This window comes from Dromiciops gliroides, chromosome 5 (genome assembly GCF_019393635.1).
Source record: "Dromiciops gliroides isolate mDroGli1 chromosome 5, mDroGli1.pri, whole genome shotgun sequence".
Classification (NCBI taxonomy): domain Eukaryota; kingdom Metazoa; phylum Chordata; class Mammalia; order Microbiotheria; family Microbiotheriidae; genus Dromiciops; species Dromiciops gliroides.
Window position 1 is genome coordinate 117,942,164 of NC_057865.1, and position 9,649 is coordinate 117,951,812.

Below are 9,649 nucleotides of genomic sequence, written 5' to 3' on the forward strand. Positions count from 1 at the left end.
GACATGACTGAACAATGACAATGAAATTACACACAAGTGAATCAGGAAGTAAAAGATGGACTAATCTATTTTCCCTATTGATATATCATTCGTTTGACACCTTGAGAATTGTGTCTTTCAAAAATAGAGGCCTGAGGATAGCTAGGTGGCGCAGTGGATAGAGCACCAGCCCTGGATTCAGGAGGACCTGAGTTCAAATCCGGCCTCAGACACTTGACACTTCCTAGCTGTGTGACCCTGGGCAAGTCACTTGCCCCACCAAAAAAGAAAGAAAGAAAGAGTAAATGCTTATTAATTGGTCAATCAGTTGGTTGGTTGAAGCCAGCTCTTCTGATTCCAAAACTAGCAATCTTCCCACAGTTCCTTTAAGTCTGCTAGGGGTTTGGGGGCTTGCTGGAGACCAGATTCACCTACTCCTCAATCTGGGCTGGGGGAAGGCTGATCTGGCACAATCTAGCAAAGCAATGGGAGCTTTGGCTCTTAGACACACCCTCCCTTCCCTTTCCCCTTCCCTCATCACATAGGCAGAGATTCCAGTGTGGGGCCCATAGGAAGTTGGTTGATTTGAAATCCATTCAGACTTGCACATCTGGTGCTTTTTCCTCTCCCCCAACTCCGAGGGGAGTCAGTACTTAGTTGATTTCAGGGTGAGGGGAAGAGTCTTCAAATACTGCCCCGCCCATTCCTCCTCCCCTTTCTCTTTTCCCCGCTACCCTTCCCACCTAATTGGAGGCAGGACCAACATTAGTTTTTGTACATTTTATTCTCACCCCCACCGTTTCAGGGGCTGGACAGAGTTAAGTCCAGGATTGGCACATGTGTGTGTGTATGTGTGTGTTCTGACTGACGTGCGCTGATGCTGACTCAGAGTCAGCCTGTAGTCCCGGAAACCTTGGAGGAACGTGCAGACCGTGCAGCCTCAGGGTTCCTGGGGTTGTGCCCACATTTTCACCTTTGGCCTCCTTTCTTCTGTATTTCTTATCAATCTGACCACTAAAGCCTGTGGAATGCTGAGGTCCTGAGGCTGGTTTTCCAGCACCTTACACCCCATTATACACTTTATTTGATTAACACCATCCTCCTTGCTCTCCATCTCCAGACTTCAGGCATTTTTGCTGGCTGGTCTGCCATGGCTGGACTTCTTTCCTCATGATCTCTGCCTCCTCCTGCCTTCCCTAAACTTCAAGTCTCAGCTAAAATCCTCTCTTCTACAGGAAGCCTTTCCCAAACCCCTTAATTTGAGTGTCTTCCCTTTATTGAGCATTTCCAATTTATCCTGCTGATAACCTGTTTGTCCATGGTTGTTTGTATGCTGTCTCCCTTATTAGACTCCCTGAGAAGGGGTACTGCCTTTCTCTGGATTCCCAACACTTGGAACAGTGCCTGGCACATAGTAGGCACTTAATGTTTGTTGACTGTTGTACAGTAAATGTTGTACTCCACAATGACTCTCCCAAAATACCTTCCCTTTTAGGTACAATGTTTAACTTATGTTAACCTGAAAATTAATGAAACAATCAACATAGGAGAAATAAGGTCTTTAATCGGGGCAGAGGAGCTATAATTTGGAGTATCACAAAGCAAGATGCTAGGAATATCCAAAGATGGGGACTGAGGACAGGGCCCATATGGGGCAACAGAACAGAGGGGTCATGAGACTGCTCTTGGGAAACGTAAGTTTCTCACAGACAGAAATTACTTAATATAAATGAACCTTTTTACATAATAACCTAAAGTCCAGGAAGTAAGCTTAGGAATCTTTGGGAGGGGAGAGTTTGTTTGGGGGAGATCCATAAGTCAATCAAGAGTCTGGAATTGACAAAGATTGGTCAGCCCCAAGTGATTCATTGGCCTGAGAATGAGGGAATAGGTGAGGATCAGTCAATTCTCAGTAAATTGTGGTTATCACTTAGTACTGGCTTAACCCTACTCAGAAGAAGGGTCTTTTTTTTTTTTCAGTGGTGTCCAACTCCCCATGGCCCTTTTTGGGATCTTCTTGGTGTTGGGGGGACTTTTGACCTGGATCAGAGGGCTAGCTCACCCAAAGAATTGAAGTCTCATCACAAATCTTGTAAAATAAAAAGAGATTAGGAGAGAGGAATATATGGGGGAGGGAGTACATATATTTCACTATAGAAAACTCCCACTGGAATAAGAGAAGACCTGGTCTTTTGTATGTTTACAAAACAAAGGGGAGGGAAGGATAAGATGTCTGTAAGGGTGATGTAGGAGGTAAAAAGGGGTTAACAGAAAAACCTAAGATCCAAGCTTTAATTCAGATATTAGCTCTAAAAGGGAGTCAGACCCCAGTTAATGGATAACTTTTACTAGGTTCTTGTACCCACAGAAATCAGTGCCCATAACAGAAGAGAGGGAGAGAGGCCATGATGACCTTAGACTAAATGACAACAGTATAGAAATTCTAATGAAAAATGGAGATATTTTGAAACTAGCCATGGGAAACAGAAAGAGACATGCGTAGAAAAGACCAAATTTGTCCCCAGATTCACCTTATGACGAGTAAACCCCCAAAACACACCTCTGCTGAAAAAGGTACCCACCTCGGGGGTTGGCTTAGGACCCCAGGAATTCCAAATTAGGATAAACCCTCTCCTGAAACACCCCTAGGTGGAGAATATTATAATGAGAAGGACAGGCCCTTCCCTGTACCTCCCCAAGGTGGAGATTATTATAATGAGACTGATAATCAATTTATCCATACTATAAATATAACAGTCTTTCCTTTCCTTATTGGAGACCTTTCCAATATTCTGGTTCTCTCCCTGTGGTATTACAATAAAACTTGGGAAACTGAGTCACTGAGTCTTATAATTCTTTTGGGATGACTCATGATCAATTGGACCCCAAATTCCAGCCCACATCATTGGGATCTTTGAATAATGGCGTAACAGTAGGATATGCAGCATCCATCCACATCCTGCATTTCACCTTATGGACCTTGGCATTGATCAGCAACACCTATTCCTGAGGTGGGAGACAGCTGCCCCTCCCCAAGGGAAAGTTTAAGGATTCCTTGGGGGTTGGGGTCCCTCATCCCACAACATTGGCAAAGATACTGGAGTGGTTTATTGACTGACTGGGTGACAAACCCCATTTCACTCTGGAAGGAAGCCATTCTCTTCCCTGGCCGTAGCTCAGCAAGTCAGTGGGTGTGTGTACGTCTGTGTGTATCTTGGCCTTTTCTTTTGTAGTCGGGGTGCCTAGGTCATAAAGTCCAGTCTGTGGAACTGGGGAGAGCTGTTGGCCTGCCCTGTCTTTCAGAGGCTTAGTCTGGTTTCAGCCTTTTCTGTTCTGGTTAAATTGTTCTGGGTTGGGGCTACCTTGGGAGGACTAGGAAGGTTCCAGTGGTTGATGACTGAACTACACCTCTTGGCTCTTTGGTGCTCCAGACCCCTGGAAATGGAAGACTCAGAACCAATCTGACCTCCTTGTGACCAGAGATGTTATACCTGTGTGTGTGTCTGACTGTGTGTTTATGTGTCTGGGTCAAACTGGACATTCGTCTAAGTGTGTTGAAGTAATTACTTTCTGGATAAGCCCGCCTAAAGTATGTCTTCTATAGTCTCAGCCTTAGAGTAGGAGGAAGTAGGTGAAAGGTTGAGGTTACTAAATTCAGTCCTCACCCTGCCCAGCCCAACCTCACCAAAGAATGAATTAACCCCAGGGGAAGGGAAGGGGAGTGCCTGACATTTACAAGTTCTGTTTTCCACTCTGCCTCTGGGGGCAGCATCTTGCTTCTTGCACAGAATTTGCTAGGGGAATTTGCTAGGTACAATGGACAGAGTTGACCTCAGATGACTTCTGATTCGTGCTGGCTGTGTGACCCTGGGTAAGTCACTTAACCTCAGTGCTCTAAGACCAGAAGGTACAAAGAAGATTCCAAATTGCATTACTAAAGAAAGTTTACTCACCTGGGACTTCTGTGGTCCAGTCCCCATCTCTATGATGTGACTAATGAAACTATTAAAAACTATTAAAAAACTAGAGAATATTCTATAATGACTCTTCCAAAATACATTCACTTTTAGGTACGACTTTTAACTTAGTACAGGCTTAGCCCTGCTCAAAAGAAATTATAAGCTTTTCCTAGCAGGAATCAGGGAAGGGGTAGAAGAAAAGCTGACATCTATTCCAGAATCTCTTCTGAACTGTGTAGCAATTTTGTTTGTGATGGCAAAGAACTGGAAACTAGGGGGCTGCCCATCAATTGGAGAATTGCTGAGCAGATTATGGTATATGAATGTAATGGAATATTAATGTGCTATAAGAAATGATGAAAGGGATGGTTTCAGAGAAACCTGGGAAGATCATGTGAACAGATGAAGAGTGATTGAACAAGAACTGGAGAACAATTTACAAAATAATCACATTGTAAAGACAAACAACATTCAAAGATGTAAGAACACTAATTACTGCTACCCACCTCCTCACAGAGAGGCAAAGGACTCAGTAGGGTGCACCATGAGACATATATTTTTAGACATGGCCAATATGGGAATTAGGGTTTTTTGCCTATGCATATTTTTTGCAAGGGTTTTATGATTTTTTTGAAATATGTGTGAGGGAAAGGGGAAAGTATATAAAAGAAATTGCTTAAATGAAAAAATGAAATTAAACCTCAAAAAAGAAAAGCTGAACTATGATATCATTATTTTTCTGATAATCTATCAACAAAATGCCCATTTTTATTTAAAAAAACTAATGAAAGAAAAGAATAAAAGACTATGCAATAGCCAAATTAGATTATTCCAAACCCTCCAAAAGCATGCTTTCTCACCTTGGTGCCTTTGCTTCATTCCACCTTCTTTTGAAAGTCTCTTCCTTACTGAGAACCAGGTGGTAGGCTTGAGTAGAAGTGGCCTAGGTGGGGGAGGGGCACAGGCTCATCAGAGGTAACAACCACAACACACAAAGCTGGTTGATTGGAAAGTTGATCTGGGGTCATCTAGGACCAGGAAACAGGCCGGGCGAGGGAAGAACCTGATTCTCCTTAAATCATACCACCTGGGACTTCTTAAGCTTGGGATACTGCAGCCTAGAAACGGTGCCCCACTTTAAGGAGCTAAAAATCAAGTAAAAGAAAGGCAAGATGAGCCAACAGAGAAAGGTGAAGACCTTAGAAAGTTTCTTCAGTAACAAGGAAGACCAAGGGTCACCCTCAGAGGAAGATGTCAACATCAGGGCCCCTATATCTAAAGCTTCCAAGAAAAATATTAATTGGTCTCAGGCCATAGAGGTGCTCAAAAAAGACTTTGAAGATAAAATTAGAGAGGTAGAGGAAAAAATGGAAAGAGAAATGAGGGTTGTGCAGTAAAGACAAGAGAAAAAAGTCAACAGCTTGAAAAGTCAAATGGAAAAGGAGGTACAAAAGCTCTCTGATGAAAATAATTGCCTAAGAATGAGGATTGAACAAATGGAAGCTAGTGACTTTATGAGAAACTGAGACACAATAAAGCAAATCCAAATGAATAAAAAAATAGAGGGCAATGTGAAATGTCTTCTGGGAAAAACTGCTAACCTGGAAAATAGGTCCAGGAGAGACAATTTGAAAATTATTGGGCTACCTGAAAACCATGATCAAGGAAAGAGCTTAGACACCATCTTCCAAGATATTCTCAGGGAAAATTGCCCTGAAATTCTAGAAGAAGAAACTAAAATAGAAATTGAAAGAATCCACTGATCACCTCCAGAAAGAGATCCCAAAAAGAAAACTCCTAGGAATATTATAGCCAAATTCCAGAGCTCTCAGGTCAAGGAGAAAATATTGCAAGCTGCCAAAAAGAAAGAATTCAAGTACTGTGGAGCCCCAGTCAGGATAACACAAGATCTAGCAGCTTCTACATTAAAGGACCAGAGGGCATGGAATATGATATTCCAGAGAGCAAAGGAAATGGGATTACAACCAAGAATCACCTACCCAGCAAAACTCAGCATTATTTTTCAGCAAAAAAAAATGGGACTTTAATGAAAAAGAAGACTTTCAGATATTTGTGATGAAAAGACCTGAACTGAATGGCAAATTTGACCTTCAAATACAAGACCCTAGAGAACCATAAAAAAACTGGAGCTGGGGGACATACCTGGGGTCATACAATGGGCGACTGTCTTGTGTCTGAGGCTGGGTTTTGGCTGGGATCCCCGTGGGTCCAGGGGTGATGATTTGTCCAGTGTCACTTAGCTAGGTGATGACATCTATATGGTTAAATTAAGGGGTGAAGGGAATTCACTAAGGGAGGGGGAAGGGCAGAGGTGAAATCCTACATGAAAGAAACAGGAAAAGGCTTATGGAGTGGAGGAAGAGATGGGAGAGGAGCAGGGCAGTAAATGAATTTTACACTCTATCAGAAAAGGCTCATCAGAGCTGCCTCAAGGAGGGTCTAACAGACACACCCAACTGGGTAGAGTAATCTATTTAATCTGGGCAGTAAATGAGCCTAACACTCATCAGAACTGGCTCAAAGACTTCAATTTCATTAGAATTAGCTCAAGGAGAGAATAATGTACACATTCAATTGGATGGAGTAATCTCTCTAACCCTGCAGGAAAATAGGAGGGGAAGGGGATAAAGAGAGAGGGGTAAAAGAAGGAAGGGCAGAGTGGGGGAGGGGACAGACAGAAGCAAATCCCTTTTGAAGAGTGATAGGATGAAAGAAGATGGATAATAGAATCAATATCATGGGGAAGGGAAGAGGATGGAAGGGAAACAGGTAACAATAGTAATCATGAAAAAGAGAAAAGGGGGAAAATTGTACAAAAAATATTTATAGCAACTCTTGGTGGAGGCTAAGAATTGAGAATCAAGGGAATGTCCATCAATTGAGGAATGATGGAAAAAGCTGTGTTATATGATTGTAGTGGAATGGACTTGTGCTACAGGAAATGACAAACAGGATGATCCCTGAAAAACCTTGAAAGACTAATGAACATAGATGTACGGTGAAGTGAGCAGAGCTGGGAGGACATTGTGCATAGTGACAGCAGTATTGTTCAGTGAGTAATTGTGAATGACTTAGCTACTCTCAGCAGTACAATGATCCAGGACAATCCCAAGGAACTAATGAAGAAGCATATTGTGCACTGCTTTAGAAAGAACTGATAAAAAGAACACTTGTGGATTGTACATATATAACCTGATTGCGATCTTGTGGAGGGGGGAGGAAAGGGAGGGAGGGAGGGAGAAAAATTTGGAACTCTAAATCTTAAGAATCCCTTATGTAGAGGGGGTTTTGGGGTGTGGAATAAGGGACACAGGAGATCTTAGGTTGGGGAGCATTGTATTTCCTACTAAAGTCAGAGGCCAGGACACCCGCTAAGAGAGAATATGGTAGGAGTGGCTTTAGGGAGCTATGAGAGAAAAGAAAAAGTTTGGAACAGCCATTTAAGAAATCAATCATATAAGTGTATCAATATACATACACATAAATATATATGTTGTACAAAAAAAAAAAAAAGAAAATCTCTTCTTGTAACTTCAATTGGAAGTTAAGTTTCCTTTCCCTGCCTATTTCTAGAATACTCCGTTGGAATCTTTCCTTTGCCATATTCTATCTTGTAATATTACTTATCTGTGTATATGTCAATTTTGCTCCCCCTCCTCAATTCCTTGAGTTTGGAGATTGCTGTTTGCATCTTTGTACTCTCAGCACCTAGGACAGTGCTTTGCACAGGGCAATCAGTAATTGTTGAATGTATTACTTTTCATACTCAAATTCACATTTATTCGTATTTGTAGAAGAGAGGAGAAGCTCTGGAATAGCAACTTTGGAGAATGATGGAGAGTCAGTCAGGGAAGAATAAAAGGATTGTCGTGTATCACTGAGAGCCTAGTTGATTGTAGGATAACACGAATTTTTAGTGGACCCTTACTGGCAGAATTTTGTGACTTTCTCCTGCAGTATTCAACAACCTGAAGAGTAGTAAAGGAGAAGGCAGATGGTAGAGATGATCCAGGGATGAGATTTTGCAGAGTATAACTGTAAAAAGGACAAGGAGACAAGGGATACAGTGCCTTGTTGAATTGGTTGGTTGTAGGGTCAGATTGTGAAGAGAGGAGAGTTTGGTCAGAACAGGTATGATGACTGAGAAATAGGGAAAGATGAAGGGACTGGAAGTCCCAGTGAAGATAAAGAGGAGGGAGAGGGAGAGATGAAAGGAGGGAAGCTGTAATCAGAGAGGGGAATTTCAAAGTTTGAGATCATGGAGCTGAAAAAGCTTCAGGTGATTGAGGTCTAAAGTTTGATCATCACTGTAGCTGTCTGAAGTAGTGTAGATGCAGTTGATAGGAGCTGAGGAGGCTAATAAACTGGGAGAAGATAGGGTTTGAAGGAATATTGATATAAATGGTGAAGTTACCAAAGATGAAAGGAACAGATGGGTTAGAAAAGACTATTTTTCTAGCTTCAGTATTCCTTGACAAAGGAGGGAGAATGACCTGTAGGCCAGCAGATGACAGCAGGGAGTATCTGGATGGGTGATATCAATGAGTTTCAGAGGAGAATTGTGGCAAAAGGACTGGCTGAGTAATTTGGGGGGGGGGTCTGGAAATGGATGGTAGTAGGATACAAAGAGTACACTGGCAGCTCATCCTGGTCCATAATATTGGTGACCAAGAGAAGAAACAGATAAAATTGAAAGGGTGGCAAAGGATGAGGTGTTTCCAGGTTTTTCCTAAGTCAGATTTACCTAAATGCCAGAAGATGGAAGGAATGACCAAAGAAGCTATAACTTATATCTGAAGGAATTTTCTGCTTCAGCTTGTACTGGGTTTTCCTCTCACATTTTTTCTGGATCTTAGGCACCAAAGAAAGATGGAAGTGTAGAGTGGGAATAGCCCCAGGAAAGATATGGTACTAATACCATGCTCTCTAGAGGGACTTTTAAAAGGCTGTACAGTGAATGAATGAATGAATGAATGAAGAGTATTTGTAAACTGCTTAACAGTGTCAAGCACCATACTAAAGCCTGGGGAATACAAATACAAAATCCAGAGAGTTCTTGCCTCAAGATGCTTACAACAGATATAGGACAAAAAAACAAACAAACAAACAAAAACCAAACAAAAAGGGGCAGCTAGGTGGCGCAGTGGATAGAGCACCAGCCCTGGATTCAGGAGGACCTGAGTTCAAATCCGGTCTCAGACACTTAACGCTTACTAGCTGTGTGACCCTGGGCAAGTCACTTAACACCAATTGCCTCACAAAAAACAAAACAAAAACAAAACAAACAACAGATATAGGAGACTTTTCAGTGAGAACACTATTAGACCTGTATCTAAAGAGATCAAAGAAGGGGGAAAAGGTCCATGTGTACAAAAATATTTATAACCATTCTTTTGTTTGTTTATGTTGTAGATATTTATTATATAATATGTCATAATATATTACATGATATATATATAAAATTAGAGCTTGAGTGCCAAATTTTTCTCTCTCCCTCCCTAAGCTCCACCCTCCCTGAGACAACAAGCAATCTGATACAGGTTATACTTTACAATCATGTTAAACATATTTCCACATTAGTCATGTTGTGAAAGAAGAATCAGAATAAAAGGGAAAACCACAAGAAAGGAAAAACAAACAAAAAAAGAAAATAGTATGCTTTGATCTTCATTCAGATTCCATAGTTCTTT